Source organism: Amblyomma mixtum, chromosome 9, assembly GCF_055824585.1.
Source record: "Amblyomma mixtum isolate Tamu chromosome 9, ASM5582458v1, whole genome shotgun sequence".
In the NCBI taxonomy this organism is placed as follows: domain Eukaryota; kingdom Metazoa; phylum Arthropoda; class Arachnida; order Ixodida; family Ixodidae; genus Amblyomma; species Amblyomma mixtum.
Window position 1 is genome coordinate 66,297,614 of NC_143020.1, and position 17,545 is coordinate 66,315,158.

Below are 17,545 nucleotides of genomic sequence, written 5' to 3' on the forward strand. Positions count from 1 at the left end.
CAATAACGCCCGTGGCTCTGCTATGGAAACGCACGTTAATAAACCCCGAGCGGTTTATATTAACCAGAGGCCTCAGCGGTGACCAAATAGTTTGATCAGCCTTCGTGCGTGCCGGATGTGTGGGATTCCATCTGCAGAGCGACGGGTGTTGGCCGTTTTATTAGCCCCATTAATCAAATTCGATATAGCATCAAGCGATGCACGAAACTGCGCGCTATGCTCATCACGTCATCGCCCTAAACCAAGAAAAGCGCGCCTGATAGGATCTCCAGACACACGGCACTAACAGTTGCGGCAACAACAAAAAATAGCACCAGCACAGCGCGCAAAAGAATAGCGCTTTAGTCATTTTATCCTCATCAATCGGGGGGGGGGGGGGGGGGGGGCAATGCTTAAGTAGTTTATCTGCGGAGATGCTTGTTTCAGTTTCTGCATTGAATTGACTTTCTGACGGTGAAGAAACAGCCTGTTCACATGCTCTAGGCGAAACCAATACGCTGCCGCGATTAAAGTGCTCTTTCCCGCGATGCCGTCTCGGTCCCTCAGTCGCTGGAGCTCAGTGAAGTGCGCTTCACAGCAAAGCAAGAGCGGCGCGCTCCAGCGCTGTAGCAGACGACGCGAAGCACCTCCCCTAGTTCCCCCCGCGCATGCGCAGCTTTGCTTCGATGCGCGGCCGCGCCGGACGCACTGGCGCTCCGCGGAGCGCAGCCACGGGGAGCGGTGATCACCCCAAGAGTGGACGACCCTTACATACCTACCAAGGAGAGTCGTTTCTTCACACACCGCATCCGCCTTGGCTCAGCTTGAATTGAAGAGCTAAGCGCTTCAAACGAAGAGAGCAAAGCGTGCAACGATGGAAAAAGACTTCGCACTGGCCGCACGTCGAAGGAAACGACAAATTCAAGACAACTGCCGCAGTGATGCAGCGGGGGGCAAATGACAAACAAGCGACGAGCAAACACCATGAAAACTTCTGCGAAAGGGGGATTTCGATACCGGTGAGCGAAATTTATACGCTTTACCAGGCGCGCCATTGCAGACAGCTAGAGATAAGAAACCGCTTCGTAAGCTCCCGCGGCCACTGTGGCTGGGTATCGAAACAAGGCGTACAGAAGTTGCGCTGATAATGCACCGCACACTCATCAACAGAGCGCAGAGCAAGAATGTCGCAAAAAATTACAAAATTTGCCATATTTTAATAAAATGACTTCTCTTTTATAAAACAAGGTGTTGAAATATTAGTTCTTTTTCTGTTGGTGCATAACATTCGAATTTGTAGTTTTATAATTTCTTTGAATAGTTCTCCCCCATCCTGTGGCTATGCTGCAGTCGCGCTAAACCGCTTTTAGGCTCGGTCTTCGCTGCCATTTTAAATCCGCCTTGGTGTAGCTGCCACCGAAGACGCGCGCGCTCTCGTTCTACCACTGTGTGACGTAATGGTTGGTATTCGCAGCTGCGCCCCCTACTGGTGCGCCGGTTGCTAAGGGGAGGAGGAGGTTGCGCCAAGGTCAATTGAAATAGGTCGCGAAGTCGGGGCTTGAGTGCGGTCCAGAACCAAGTGCTAGCGACATCAAATTAGTGGTGGAACTAAGCGCCAAAATGAAATGAGTGGACAAACACGACTAGAAGAGGAAAATAATTAGGACATATTTTTTGTTTTGAAAGCATTCAAAAACAATTGCAGTGATTCCGTTTTAAAATGTTTTAGTTGTGTGCATTTTGTTAGAAAGCATAGCGATTCCTTTGTAAAAATTTTATGACAGCGTTCGCTCAGAGCAGCGGCAATGGCAGCGGGACGATGCCAAGGTTGACGGTGCTCTGATGTAATACCCTGGTCATATCTTTTGACCATTCTGCTTGCTTTTGTTTAAACTCGATTCTGCTAGCCCTACTTTTTCCTCGTTGCTTGTTGCTCGAGTTCTTGGTGTGCATCGTTCGTGTACAGTTTCCGCTTTTCCCTTTTTCCAGCGCTTCTGTGTAGTTTCGTTCGGTTGGGTGCGGTTCTGTCGCTTTTGCCCCAAAAGGGCATCGTCTGTGGCCATGGGGCCCCCGTACGCAAAAACAGGTGTGCGGTTGCACGATGTGCGAGCGATAACCTGTCTGGCGGCGTCACATTTCATCGCTTCAGCGCTACACCTGCGACATTCAGCGCGACACCTGAGGCGAGGACGAAGGAAAAAGGCACAACGAGAACTGACTACCTAAGAATAGCGTTGGTGGTCGGCACTCGTCGTGTCTTCTTTCTTCGTTCTCGTCTCGGGTGTCGCGCTGAAGCGTCGCGGCGTTCAGCAGTTTATTTTTCCCGCCAAGCAGCACCTGATGCTGACGTCACGTATATGACGTCACTAAAACATGTGACTTCGACGTCGCGTTTTTGGTTTAATTATGACGTCGCTTTTTAGTTGTCCACGCATTTCGAAGACGGCGCTGGCTGCGCACCACAAGCCGCCATGTTTTGAACGTATGAGCTTCTACGCAGCCTACGCTACCATAGTACATCTACCTTGGTTGCGCTTTTACTATCTCCTTTGCGAGCTCCCGCTCCATCGCTGCTGCTTACGACGGACAACGGCGACGCCGCGAAACGCAGGAACGGGCGCCTGTGCTCTAAACGAATTCGAGAACGCCTCCTAATAACAGCTAACATTGCGATATTATCTTGGAAGGAAAATCAAGAACAGTTCGTGCCTTTCAGCAAGGCTTATGAACTGAAGCAGTGCGACTGCGCGAACGAACGAAGCACGCCCCTGAGGGCATATCATAGCTTTCGTTCTAAATGAGCGATGTGCCCGGGCTTGTCAGCCTGTGAAGGTTTTTCTCGGAGAGCGACATCAAAACCTATCCCAGCACTCAGTTTTCAGAAAATATTTTTTTAGCGCGCAGTATAAACACGTGTGAGGGACGCAGCTTTCCACCGGCGAAAGATTTCGCTCGGCTTGCAGTCCGGCATACGCAGCAAAAGCGGCAGCCGATAAGCCTGCGATTGTCGCCCTGGCAACCGGGGAGGGAAAAAAGGAAAGACGTTACTGCGATCTGTGTGGCGGCGGAATACGCATTTCTACGACACTCAGTGCAACGAGCGTAGGTCAAGAACGATGCCTGCTGCGAGCGCGCAGTATACGACAGTGGGGTTTTCCCCTGAGCTCGACTGGATCGACCTGAATTTCGTCGAACCCCTGCCTCCACATCGGATATGCAGTGCCTGCGGCCTGGTGAGGAAGAGAACGGCCTGGCTACCGTGCACACACGTGTTATGCGAGTGCTGCTACGAGCAGTGCGGGCGGGATGGATCGCATGCGTGTCCGCTGGACGGCAACCACTACGAGGAGGAGGACGTCCCTCTGTTGGACTTCCCAGATGAAGAGCTGCTCCGGAGAGAGGTAAGCGAAGCAGAGAAAACAGCCGAAATGTGTGCCCAAAAGAACTTTTGACTAGGAAAGTGCTGTTTCAAATATTTCGTGATTTGTCATCAGAGAACCGTGGGTAAAGCGAAATCGATATGTTTGTTAGTTGGAAGATGCCTTTGGTCGCGGTGCACCTCTTAAGCTGCAGTTAAAACTGCATCCTTTGTTGTAAAGAATCTACTTCTTGCATGCATCGCATCTTATCTGCCTGGTCAATTTGTGTGTGTTAAAAGAGTCACGTGGGCTTTGATCCTACACCATTTACGTCGAGGATCCGACAGAGTTTATTTGTTCTTGGGTTTTGTTTCCTTTTAATACTTAGAGATGTTGCCCCGCCGCGGTGGCTTAGTGGTTACGGCGCTCGGCTGCTGGCCCGAAAGACGCGGGTTCGATCCCGGCTGCGGCGGCTGAATTTCGATGGAGGCGAAATTCTGGAGGCCCGTGTACTGTGCGATGTCAGTGCACGTTAAAGAACCCCAGGTGGTCGAAATTTCCGGAGCCCTTCACTACGGCGTCTCTCATAGCCTGAGTTGCTTTGGGACGTTAAACCCCATAAACCAAACCAAACCAAACTTAGAGATGTTAACCGTTCACGCGCCATCCGTGAGAACGAAGCTATTTGCACTCACTACCACCTGGGGATTTTTAACGTGCACTGACATCGCACAATCCATCGGCGTTTTTTGCATTTAGCCTCTATCAAACTGGGGCCGCCATGGCTGCCTTAGATTCCTGTATACGGGTGTCAACAACTAAGTGCCTAATCGACTTAGCCACCGTTGCCGGTGCGTATCGTAGCGGGTATATTAAATCGCCTCGTTAATTATCATACCAAGGGGAGGAATGACTGTAAATTAAATTTTTGAAACGTAATCTTATTTTCCTCCAAACGGTGTCGCTTTTCTATATGCAGGTTAAGTGCGGAAATGAAACAAGTGGATGCCAGTATGCCGCTGCCGCTTCCGGTATCATTCAGCATTTCTGGCGTGAATGTCGACATCACACCGTTTGCTGCCCCAAGTGTTCTGCCACCGTACATTGTGACAGCATGATCGCCCACGTGAGATCGGACTCGTGCAATCCCGCGGCGCCTCTCGAAGCCGAATGCAATGTGCAGGCAGGCTTCAAAGACAAAAGAGAGTTTCTAGCTTTTTTGGACGGGGCTTTTAAAAAGCAGGCGAGTGAAATCAGAGACTCACTGGGACGGATGGCTACAGATATTATGGCACATGGTGACCGACTAAACAAAATCTATTTAGGCTTAAATATTTTGAAGGAAGCGACGAGGAAAGAACCAGTGGTTGGTAAAAGTGAAAGTGATGAGAGTTTGGCAAAAGCACTCAACGAAATCGCCGCGTCTAGCCAAGAAGTCAAAGAATGTTTGGCCACAGCGAACAATATAATTGACAGTGTGTCCAAAAGCATGAACAGATTAGAAAAAACACTGAAGCAGGAACGGAGCGGAACACGCGACAGCGTGTCGGAAATCGCAGCTGCCATAGGACAAGTCGAACATGAATCGAAAGGAAACAGTGAGAAGACATTGGACCGCATCAACAGTGTTCTTCGACTCGCTGAATTACAAGCGGCAAGTTGCGATTTTTTCGTGCCAGGGGTGTCCACCCTACGTGATAAAGCACTCAGCAGTGGGGGCGCTGAGTATTACAGCGAGAAGGTATACCTGCGTGGTTATTGTATTTCGCCTGGAGGGAGATTTGATAAAGCTGGGTACTCTGTTCATATACTAGTGTGCTTCCGCTTACATATGGGTGACATGGACGACTTTTAAATGGCCATTCGAGAACACAATTAAGGCTATAGTCATGCATCCAGAAGAGGGCAAAGAACACATGAAGGAATTCAAACCACATCGGGATGTGGGAGCTAATAAGAGGCCAACGGCGTCAAGTAATCAGCCTGGGTATTTTCCATACTGGCTTAAAGTCAATGATCTTATCAGAGACGGCTACGTCCAAGGTGACAAGCTGCGCATTAAGTGGGAGTTGCTACCGTGAGTTGCACTTGAATGAGAGAAGCGAACTATGAGCCTGCCGCCGCGGTGGCTCAGCGGTTATGGTGCTCGGCTGCTGACCCAAAAGACGCGGGTTCGATCCCGGCCGCGGCGGCTAGAATTTCTTTGGAGGAGAAATTCTAGGGGCCCGTGTACTGTGCGATGTCGGTGCACGTTAAAGAACCCCAGGTGGTCAAAATTTCCGGAGCCCTCCTCTACGGCGTCTCTCATAGCCTTAGTCGCTTTGGGACGTTAAACCAAAAAAAAAAAAAACTATGAGCCTTCCATGTGCTTAGAACGCTGTTCATCGGCTGGACTTCTTTGTTCAATGTTTTGGTGATGAATCATTTTTGGCCGAAACCACGGCAGTCGCTGATGATGTGGAGTTTTCTGGCACAGCAGTTCCTTTCTCCTTTCTTGCGGAAAAAAAAATGTTATCTGCCTTTATTGAGATTTGAGGCCCTGACGGTCGTCTTTATTGTGTAGCAGTTAATAAAGATATTTTTAAATTGTAATTTGCTTAGTCGTTGATACTGTTCAAATCTCCTCAAACTCATTACAGCGTGAAGAGTACACTGCTGGGGCTTCAGTGCTTACTTTCGTTCACAAAAATTAGGTCATCGTCAGTCAGTCGATAAAACAAATTAAACGTGCACTCAGGTCTACTTATGTGCGAAAATCCGAAAGCATTTCGAGTTCTGTTGCCTCCTCTCTTAGTAATGTAATTATTATTGGTAATTATTTTTTTCATCTGACTGCTCAACTAAATTAACCATGGAATCAAGCAATCCATTCATAATTAATCAGTAGTTATTGGGAGCCGCCGCGGTGGCTCAGTGGTTATGGTGCTCTGCTGCTAACCTGAAAGGCGCGGGTTCGATTAAGATCACAAGTATCACCATGGTACAAAGTTTATAATTTATGATTATGGCGCCATTGGTGGTATTGAGGGAGCTCGGAAAGGGATATTGGCAAACTGCCATACATGATCTGAGAGAACCTGCCATATGCGCTCCACCCCATTCTTATTCTTCTAGTTATAGCGATAACTACAATTCTCTATGAAGTAAAATAAACATAACACACAGCGCTTTAAATTTGTGGAGCCAGACTAATTCGCTGAAACCGAACAGCAAAAAAAAAAAGCCGAAATTCTCAGCGCAACGCAGTCAGCCATTTCATGAAGTATGAATTTATCCCTCGGTCACTCAACAATTGAAGTCTTTGTTACAATAACAGAATTTGGTGTATATTTTCATACACATATGTTTTTGGACATTCATGCTTATGCAGTCGAGCGCCTCTGCAACGAAAAGACCTGTATAACAATGGATTTTGCATGTTCCATCCGAATTCCCATCTGTTGTGTACCAGGTGTCCCCGGTAAGTGCAACCAAGATTTTAGAAAACACGGTGTGTCCTAGCCTTGTTAAACCAACTGAGAGTGGTTTAGAATCTGTAGTATATTTTCGTTCTTAAAAGTTATCATCATCATCAGCCTGACTACACCCACTGCAGGGCAAAGGCCTCTCCCATGTCTCTCCAATTAACCCTGTCCTTACCGCCACTGTATGCCCGCAAACTTCTTAATCTCATCCGCCCACCTAACTTTCTGCCGTCCCCTGCTACGTTTGCTTTCTCTTGGAATCCACTCCGTTACCCTTAAGGACCAGCGGTTATCTTGCCTTCGCAATACATGCCCTGCCCAAGCCCATTTCTTCCTCTTGATTTCAACTCAGATGTCATTAACCCGCGTTTGTTCCCTCACCCACTCCGCCCTCTTCCGATCTCTTAACGTTACACCTATCGTTTTTCTTCACATAGCTCGCTGCGTTGTCTAACTTTTTTGTTAGCCTCCACGTTTCTGCACCATAGGTGAGTGCCGGTAAGATACAGCTGCTGTATACTTTTCTCTTGAGGGATATTGGCAAACTGCCATACATGATCTGAGAGAACCTGCCATATGCGCTCCACCCCATTCTTATCTTCTAGTTATTTCCCTCTCATGATCCGGAGCTGCAGTCACTACCTGCCCTAAGTACACATATTCTCTTACTACTTCCTGCACCTCGCTACCAATTGCGAGGGGCTGGAAGTAGTAAGATGGAAGAGGTGCTGGAAGTAAGGTTATCAGTTAAGGCTAATTAGCCAACTTTTTAATTATTGGCTTGAGTAACAAAGTGTCAATCTAAAAGTGATAGACCGCTTTCAAAAACAGCTGACGGAAACGTTTGCACCATAGTACCGTTTAGTACAGTAGTTTTGCAGCGAGAGCTTCACTAGGGGCCTCGGGCTTCAATCGCGGACGGTGTAAATTTGACCTTCAGCTGAGTTAGAGGACAAACCATGGAAAAGAGAAAAAGCAATTGAATCAAGCTCCATCACTGGGAGTCGAACCCAGCGAACAGATCTCCTTTAAGGGCCGCCAAGTGAGACCAAAAGGCTATCGTCACTTTTCTTTTTTTCATACGTAGCCAATACGCCTCGTGTTAGACCGCACCACACACTGGCGCTGTGCATTGCAGAGAGCGTCGTCTTCATCAACTTCCATCTGCTCCGTCCGACGGCACTGCCTGCTCACCGCCGTCTTCTACATCGCTCCGATTGGAATGGAGTAAAAACTCTCTGTAGATTTTTTACCGGCCTCGGCGAATAACTCCCACAATAAAAAAAAAGCTTCCCCTTGACAATGGTACCACTTCAACGGCCCAGGACGCATCTAAGAGAACCAAATTCGGTTTTCCTCTGCAGTGCTCTCCCCGATGAGCCTTTGCGTGCACATTGGGGCAGAGATATCACCATAAAAGAGGTCTACCTTGAGCTCCGCCTCCACAAACGCCTTTACCCTCCCCCTCATCCATCACTCACGGTGCCGGAGTCTCGCCTTCTTCGGCACATTCAGATGAATGCAGTTATCACCCCGTCCCGCCTCTTCCTCTATCGCTATCGATCGGACCCTTCCTGTCCCAACTGCCCCTGCATCTATGCGGACCTGGCCCATTGCCTCTTCTATTGCCCGGCTGCTCAGCAGTCGGGTTCCTTCCCCCCCCCCTCTCTATCCATCACCACCTGCCTCGACTGGCTTGGCGCTGAAGGGGAAGAAGAACACCGGCTTCTGGTCGCCCAGGCGGTCGACATACTCGGCCTATAAATTATGGTCGATTAAGTCTTTTACTGCTACTACTATCAGCCAGTAGCTGGTCACGTGATAGCTTTCTTTTAAGGCCAACAAATAAAGCTACGTTAATCGTACCTCCACGCTGCTAACAGTTTTCCTAGTCGAACTACAACTTTGCCTTTGACACTATATTGTTCAAGTCAATAATTAAAGTTTACTAATTAGGCTGAACTAATTAATTAGCATTGAAGATTGAACAAACACTGTAGACTAAGCCACGACACCATGAACGACCCTCAGTTGATTTCCCTCGGCTAGGACACTTCCTATCTTCTAAAAGCGTAGTCGCATTTAACTGGGACACCCGGTATATTACGAGCTCCTCTACAGGGAAGACCAGCACTAGGAACCTGCCTGTAACACGGAGTATTTTAGTCATCCCCATTGGTTGATTTATTCTATACAATGAACGCTTGTAGCGGCGCTGCCATTGCCCTCCGCAACCTAGCACTAGAACCCACGCAGCAGCGGACTGAAAAAACATATAGAGGGCGCTTAAGTCACCTTAGGACTGGAATGCGATAGCATTATATTAAGGCGAAAGCCTTTAATGTCTCGTCGTTGTAAGCCAACGTTGTTGTAAGCAGCAGTTGTCGACAGAAATGTCACGCTTTTCGATTGGTCGAAACGGTCGTGACGTCACAGTGCGCGAATTTCAAACGGGGCCAATTGTACTTGGGCTAGTAACCATGCAACCAATTGAAGGGATCGTATAGTGATGCTCCAAGAAAGTGGGACTGAGCTTAGTTAATTGATTAAGTACCCAAGTAGACTAATTAACTTTCGCAGTCAGGCCATATAAATAAATAAAACCGAGTAGGAAATTGGTCGAGCTCGGTATTCGAACCCCGGTCTTCGGCATGCGAGACGAGCATGCTATCCACTCCGCCATGCCAGCTCGATGGATTGGAATGAATAAAGGCTCGTCTAGTGAATACGGTGTCTTCGCTCACTCCCATCCTCCTCCCTTTCCTCCTGGCGAGGTTTAGGTGTCCACCGAGATATTCGAGCCAGATACATTTCCTTTCCTCAAAGGCCAATTTACCGACGAGCGAGGCGTAGAACCGAATGGGCGATGGCGTTCTATGGACTCCCTGGCAGCGTTGTAAGACGCTGTTGCGTTCCACTCTTAGACGAAGCTTAACATCTTAAGCACACATCAGAGACCACACTTCAGGTCAAAAAAGTGCCCCCCCCCCTGAATTTTGACCGCTGTCCATCGAGATATGCGAGACAGTTCCTTCGTAATTTCCTTTCCTAAAATACAATTTTCATTTTCTTCATTACGGCCCTCTTTGTCTTCTTTCACTCCCACTTCCTCCCTTCCTCTACAGTGCGGTTCAGGTGTCCACCGAGATGAGAGAGAATTGCTGCGCCATTTCCTTTCCTCAAAAAGCGTTGCGTTCAAAGGGCAAGGCATCGCGCCGAACGGGGGGTGGCGTTCCGTGGACTCCCTGGCAGCGCTGCAACACGCTGTCGCGTTCCACTCCTAAAGGCGAAACTTAACCGTCATTAATTAGCAATTAATTAGTATTCAGGTATTAATCAGTAATTAAGTATAATTAGTGATTTGTCATCGTTTAGTAATTAGTACTCAATTATATGTGACGCCACCAGTGCCACAGAAGCAGCAAAAGTGGTCGGGAATACGCTTTCGCCTCTACGCACTTTAGACAGTCAAAGTGCCCCCTGAATTTTTTCCCAGAGAAATAGCTTTAGAAATAGCATTATATTTCACATAAACCCCAGCTGCTCTTGCAACTTCTCTGTGTTTGCGTCAGTTTATTTGCAGTTCTCCGTCCATCACTGCCACATTCGGAATGCTAGCTGGAGTAGCGGTATCCGCTTTACTGTGAAGATGCCGGCAATTGGTGATAACAAATTTTTTGCACTTTTTAACGCTGCAGCGTTAAGGACATCGTGTCGGAGAAAATCCGGCGTCGTCGTCGGGGTCGCTGACCATGAGCGAAAAATCCCCAGGGAAGCAAACTAGGAGGCACGTGGGCCACCCCTTAGGTCACGCAGCCTTGTGGCCTCGTCACAATTTGCCCACCGGATTGCGAGCAAACTGCTCATCGTGGCAGTTACATTAATGTTCGGCAATTAGTGGTTGCTCGGGAAGAGCAACCGGGGTCGCACAAGGCCCACTGGGGGCAGCACCTGCATCGCAAGGCAGTGGGGCATCGCTTAACATATCCACCACTGCGCCATAAGTAGTATGGGGGCTCGTACCTTTAAGATGGAACTAATGTGTCCCCTCAATTTTCATTCTGTATTATGCTGTCTAGAAAGCAGGTTGCTCACAATCCAGTGGACAGGCTGTGATCACGTCACAAGGTCACGCAAGCTGTCTCGTACAATTTATTTATTTATTTATTTATTCAAAATACCTTACAGGGCCCAGAAGGGCATTGAGTAAGGGGGGCAAAAACAATGGATTAAGCAAGTAGTAAGAATAAATTAAAAACAACGCGTGATACAATGCAAAAATTAAACACAATTATAAATATACAGGGCAAAACGTACTAAAAGACATACATCACCGCGAGCAACAAAAATTAAATTAGTAGCAAGAATGCATCGCATGTGCCCAATTCACATCAAAAGAAAAAGCAGTAGCCATAAAAAAAAAAACATACAAATGGTTGAAATTGCACAAGAAACCAAAACTTTGTAAAATAGCAACGAGAAGAAAAGGGAACCAAGGACACAGAACAACCTGAAACAAGACACTATGTCGTTAAAGAAAATGTTTGTGCAGTTGGTCTTGAAATGATTGGTGGTTGCCGATAGATGCGATACAGTTGGGAAGATCATTCCAAAGAATAATGGCACGTGGAAGTGCAGATGAATTGAATGCTAAGGTTCTTCCGTAAATGCGTTTAATGCTATACTGATTATGTAGGCGGCGTGAAATGCGTGAAGGCTCTTCGAGGGGCAAGGGAGATGGCCTGGTGCTATGACGATATTTATGAAGTAAGCATAAAAGAGCGATGTAGCGACGAATATGTAATGGTTCGAGGGAGATATCAAGTTTAATCTTAGTCATACTGGACTGGGGGTGGTACTTTTGTGTGATGAAACGAGCGGCTCTATTTTGTACGGATTCAAGCATGTTGATCAGGTAATTTTGATAAGGGGACCACATACACTGTAAAAAAAAATGCTCCTCAGTACAGAGAAACCCGCTGGTAATGCGTTGCCGGAGGGTTTTCCGCAACATGAATACAGCGACTCCGTCCGACGGTTGTCACATTCTTGGTAACGGAAAGTTACGCTATGCTATGAACGAGAATGAAATCGTTTCTTTGCAACGAATGCTTCTGTTGTGTTCTTATTAAAGGTCCCGTAATGTGTATGCATACTTCCTCCGTTCACTTGGAAGTCATCTGATCTAGAACGGAAATAATCTGCATTGTAATTATGTACTATCGAGAGCAAAAATAATAGACCCCTGCCAGCGCGTGCCGATCCGCGCCAAACTGCATGCGAGCACCGCCTGACGAAGCGCTCCTAGTGCTGAGACCAGCGCAGTGGCGTGCGCCCATCTCGAGGGGCGCTACGCATTGCGTGCCACTGCGCTCGTCTCAGCATCTGGAGTGCTTCGTCAAGCGGCGCTTGCATGCAGTCTGGCACAGATCGGCATGCGCTGGCAGGGGTCTGTTATTTTTGCTCTCGATAATACTTTCAGTAGTACATGCACATGCATCTGTGTATAGCTTCTGCCCAGAATGTTCACTGCAGATATAGCAGTCCAGAGGCCGAGGAAATAAGTATTATGTACAAGACTTTCATGCATTTTATGTATTGCACACGTACAAAGAATGCAACTTAGAATGAAAGAGTGGCAAGTGTTTGGTTGAGTACAAGTACATACGTTTTATTTTCATGACAAATTGCACACATTGTACCTCTAAACATTGCTGTCGGATCCATCTGAAAAGATAAAAAAATCCTCATTTAGTAGCCACACAACACCTATTATAAATTTCACAAATACATTTGAACCATCCGCTATTGAACAATCGGCTTTCGTAGAAGCTTGTAAAAGCCATTTACTGAGAACCAAACCAATATGATTCATTGCCTAAAATTCATTTCTCATAACAGTAAACAGCAAAAACCACAGGGCCAGGAAGAAGCAGACAAAATGTGCTTACTCGGACACCACTGTGTGCATGAAAGTCTTTACGGTTGTCTACAATTTTGTGCAAATAGAAAGTAGCTAAGGATGGGTGCCAAATACAATTCAATGCAGACGCCTTTCATTACATAGTACTCAATGCACAACTTAGTGAGCAAGGAACATTTGGTAACATCTGAAAAAGGCCAGACACTTGTCTACTAGCATGATGATGATTGTGATTTTTGATGGCGCGAGGGAATCTGAGGACAAAGAGCACCATGGCACAAGGTATTTTCTTCATCTCAAGGTGGGGCAATGAACCATTTGGCAGGCATTTCACCCTAAAAAAGACGAGCACCAGGTGAGGAGAAAGCTTGTACCCATTGGATTGGTGGTTACACAGCACTTGCCCACAAGCAATCAGGAAGCATACTTTCCCGAAACGTTATGCTTTCAGTCATAGTTTCCATTATCTCAGCATCTGCACGAAAATGTACTAATATATGATGTCAGTGAAAATGCAGCCACAGGTGCTGGTTGCAGCTCACTAAGGTATTCAAATATCTCTGCAGTGCGCCTCACGAGGAACAGATGCTTAAGTTTCCACAAAGGGCTCCTTGCAGAAATTTAACCGAAGGCCGCTGCCATGTTAACCTTTTCAAAATGATGGCCCAGAAAGACAAAGTGTAGTCCTGTGTCTGATGTAGAAAAAGGATGAAGGCATGAATCTTTCAGCTTCTTCAACAGCTCTGATGTGTTTGTAACTGGTATCGCTTGGTTTGGTTATTAGGGTTTAACGTCCCAAAGCAACTCAGCCTATGAGGGACGCCGTGTTGAAGGGCTCCGGAAATTTCGACCACCTGGGGTTTTTTAACGTGCACTGACATCGCACAGCACACGGGCCCCTAGAATTTCTCCTCCATCGAAACTTGGCCGCCGCGGCCGGGATCGAACCCGCGCCTTTCGGGTCAGCAGCCGAGCGCCATAACCACTGAGCCACCACGGCAGGGCTGTTGCTGGTATTGCTTCGCACAGCTTCAGGCTTCTCTTTGACATTTCGTGAAATCATTCCATATCTGTGAAAGATCTCGCTCGCAAACATTTTGGTTCTAATGAAGAAGCAAAAAAGACCCATGTCCTAGGCCTTTTTTTGTGACACTAAAGGAAGGCTCGCTTTTAGGGTCATTATTACGAAGAGGTCCATGTGGCAACAAACTTTGAAACAATTTCTGCAAGGGCTGAGTGTTCTGAAGCCTAAGAATTTCTCATGAGGCGCCCTGTAGATTGAGTGCTCTGAAGCCTAAGAATCTCTCATAAGGTGCCCTGTAGATGCATCACAACACCTAAGTAAGCTGTTACTGAGTCCTGTAAGTGTTATGTCATTTGACATTAAGGGTATGTACTTTTCCTCGACACATGCAGTGATGATGTATATGTCGAGCGAAAGCATAAAAGACTTTGAAGAGTTGCGCTTCCAGATTGCTTGCGGAGGAAAGCACAAGAGTCTGGCCATGCTCAGCTGTTACCTTTGCTTCTTTTTTGTTGAGTTCTGCAGTGAGTACTACGTAATGACAGAAGGTATCTGCATCGACTCATGTTTAACATCTGTCTGTGCGACCTCCATCTTGCACAACACGACAGGCAACTCCATAATGCCCTTCATGCACCGAGTGTCAGTGTGTTCTGTCAGCTTCCTGGTCCTGTGTTTTCTATTCTTAAAGTTATTACTGCCTTCATTCTCCACTCCATGAAGCCTGAATGTGCTACATTGGGTTGCTCCACGCGTCATGCAGTAACCTGGCCATTTTTTTTCATACATCGGAGGCACTCAGGTCGCAAGCCATGCTTACTATATTCAGCAGACAAGCGTACATGTGAGACATATCATTTATAACCAATTTTAACAGTGCTATTTCGTGCAAGAATATCTAAATGCTACTCAATTTTTGCTCAAATTTCCAGATACACACTCTTATTCAGATTAAAAACATAATTTGGCTACTGTGCTCTCGTGATGCCACGTCTTGAGTTTGCATCAGTAGCTTAGAATAGTGCCTCTGTTACCTCTGGCGATGAAATCGAAAATGTTCAGCAGAAGATTGTATGCATCCTTTGTGATAGATATATTGAGCGCTGTCGTTTCTAAGACTACGACTTTCTTCTAGCAGACCTTGGTTTGTTTTTGTTTTGTTTTGTTTATGGGGTTTAACGTCCCAAAGCGACTGAGGCTATGAGAGACGCCGTAGTGAAGGGCTCCGGAAATTTCGACCACCTGGGGTTCTTTAACGTGCACTGACATCGCACTGTACACGGGCCTCAAGAATTTCTCCTCCAAAGAAATTCCAGCCGCCGGGGCCGGGATCGAACCCGCAGCAGACCTTGGTATGTCTACCCTTTATGACATGGATTTTCTACATAAAGTTGTGCTCGGCTCTATTGACTGTGAGCCGTTATTGATGTCACTGCGATTTCGTGTGCCTCAGGGAAAAACCACCAAATGCTATGATAGATTTTATCCTGACATGCATGCCATTTCACCAATGACTGATTTGCAAATAACACAATTCAACTTTTTATGACACAGAAATATTTGCCTAATTTGCTGTTTTCATTGTTTACTCATTATGCTTGTTTTTCTTTACTATTATTATCATCGTATTTGTGACCATTTTTCTGTATTATGTCTGTTCTCGTCATGGTCTTTGCATTGACTTAGTGTGCACTCGCTTAGGCCAATTGGCTGTTCAGGCACATTTAAAATCAAATATTTACCTATCTAAGCAGAAGCACAGCACCAAGGTACTCACCAACTGTTTGAAGCACTGTGCGCAAGCTCTCGTGCCGACATGAATACAGGTACTTTGGAATGCACACTGTCCAAGTCTTCATCATGCCATGCCGCTCCGACTCCCTGGTAGCAAAATTTTCCACTAAAAAAAAGAGCAATTTTGTTTATGTTAGACTAGTAATATTAAATTTTACTATATACTAGGTACTTCTCATCATTCTACCCCAGACTAAACCATACACCAGTGATCATCATGTTTTTTGTTGTATATGATCACAAAATGTGGTGTAATTAACATGTTAGAAATTCTGGTCAAAATAAATCTGACAAAGTATTGTTTAAAAAAATCTGGGCACAAGGAAGAAGGAAGCTAGCCAGATAGCCTGGGCTAATGTTTTCAGTTTCATGCAAGCATCAGTACCCTTGCACACAAAATGTACAATTTAGTGGGTTTACCCTTCCAGAATGGAATTTCATGCTGCAACCCTATTGAAAAATCTCGTATGATTTCATACGTGTCTCATATGAATTCATATGTGCCTCGTATGAATTCATATGTGCCTCGTATGAATTCATATGTGCCTCGTATGAATTCATATGTGCCTCGTATGAATTCATATGTGCCTCATATGAATTCATACGCACTGCATACGAGGTCATATGTGTGTAAATATGTGGCATACGAGATGCATATGTCCTGCATACGAGGCCATATGTGTGCATATGCGCTGCATACGAGGTCATATGTGTGCATATGTGTCTCTCTCGTATCACTTCGTATGTATGCATACGAGTCATATGGGCCTTATATGTGTGCACACTCGGAGCATATGAGCCATACGTGTACATATGCTGCATACGAGCTCATGTGCCGAACTTTGCGTATGAATTCATACGTGGCACACTTCTGCAAATCGACGTGATCTCGCATCAGTTTGTGTATGTCTTGCATCAACTTGCGTCTTCCCGCCATGACGGCCAGCGCACATGGCTTTGATGTCGGGATGCTGATCATATGTCAGGTTTAATACCGGCCATGGCAGCCTTATTTCAATGGACACATATGAAATACAAAAATACCCATGTGCTAGTTGTGCAATGTCAGGACATGTTAAAAAGCAGAAATATGATCTAAACTGATCGCGTCACTCACTGTCCATGTGTCGCTTCGCAAAATTAAAACCTACATTTTGCAATTTTCTTTTTGAACTCGCGTCACCCTTGTATGAAATGTTTAAATTGGCATATCGGTCGAGTAGTTCATTTGAATTGTCTTTCTTATGAGCCTGAAGTGTCACATTCATGATGTTGTACTCATGGACAAAAATTTACAGGATGCGATTCGCAAAAAGAAATACTATTTCTGCATGGCCTTGCTAACGAGTCAGCTAGCGTTCCAGGAGATGGAACACACATTCCCCCCCATAATTCGCTGCTCTTCACTGACATGCGTAGTAATGTTTTTTCCACGAACCCACAAACTTTTCTCCAGGACTGTATATATATGCACGAAACTTACTCAAAAAGAAGCTGCCAAGCTCTAAAACAACGAACTATGAAATAAACAGTGTTCTGCAGCATAACATGGCTCACACAGCTGTAATATGCACAATGTACATTCACATGATACTGCATGTTTTATTGTCAAACACCTGTGCCCATGCCAACTTTACAATAACATTTCGATCTAACAAAAAAAAAGCTTGGAGAATGCGGTATATACAGAGGGAGAGCAGCTACACTAACTTGCATCCTGGCTACAATGGCCACCAGTATCAAATTAACTAATGTGCAACAGTTAAAGCTGCACATCTGGAAGACATAACTGCACAAAATCACAGAGATTCATGAAATTGCAAGTACGGTATGCCTATACATTGTGCATAATTCAAGGATGGTGACCACTTAGAAACAATGAGATGCAGTAAAGTCACAAAAAGTTATTTGAGTGTACCACTTAACAATACCAGTAGATATTTGAGAGCTTGAAAGCACGCGTACAAGAGTCCATGGTAATTCGACAGCTTGAGCTTCAAAC

At 46.0% G+C, this 17,545-nt stretch overlaps 1 pseudogene; it reads left to right on the plus strand.

Annotated features, from left to right (window-relative positions):
• The first annotated feature begins 3,095 nt into the window (after positions 1-3,095).
• Positions 3,096-5,419, plus strand: LOC149329433 (TNF receptor-associated factor 6-like; annotated as a pseudogene).
• The last annotated feature ends 12,126 nt before the right edge of the window (positions 5,420-17,545 follow it).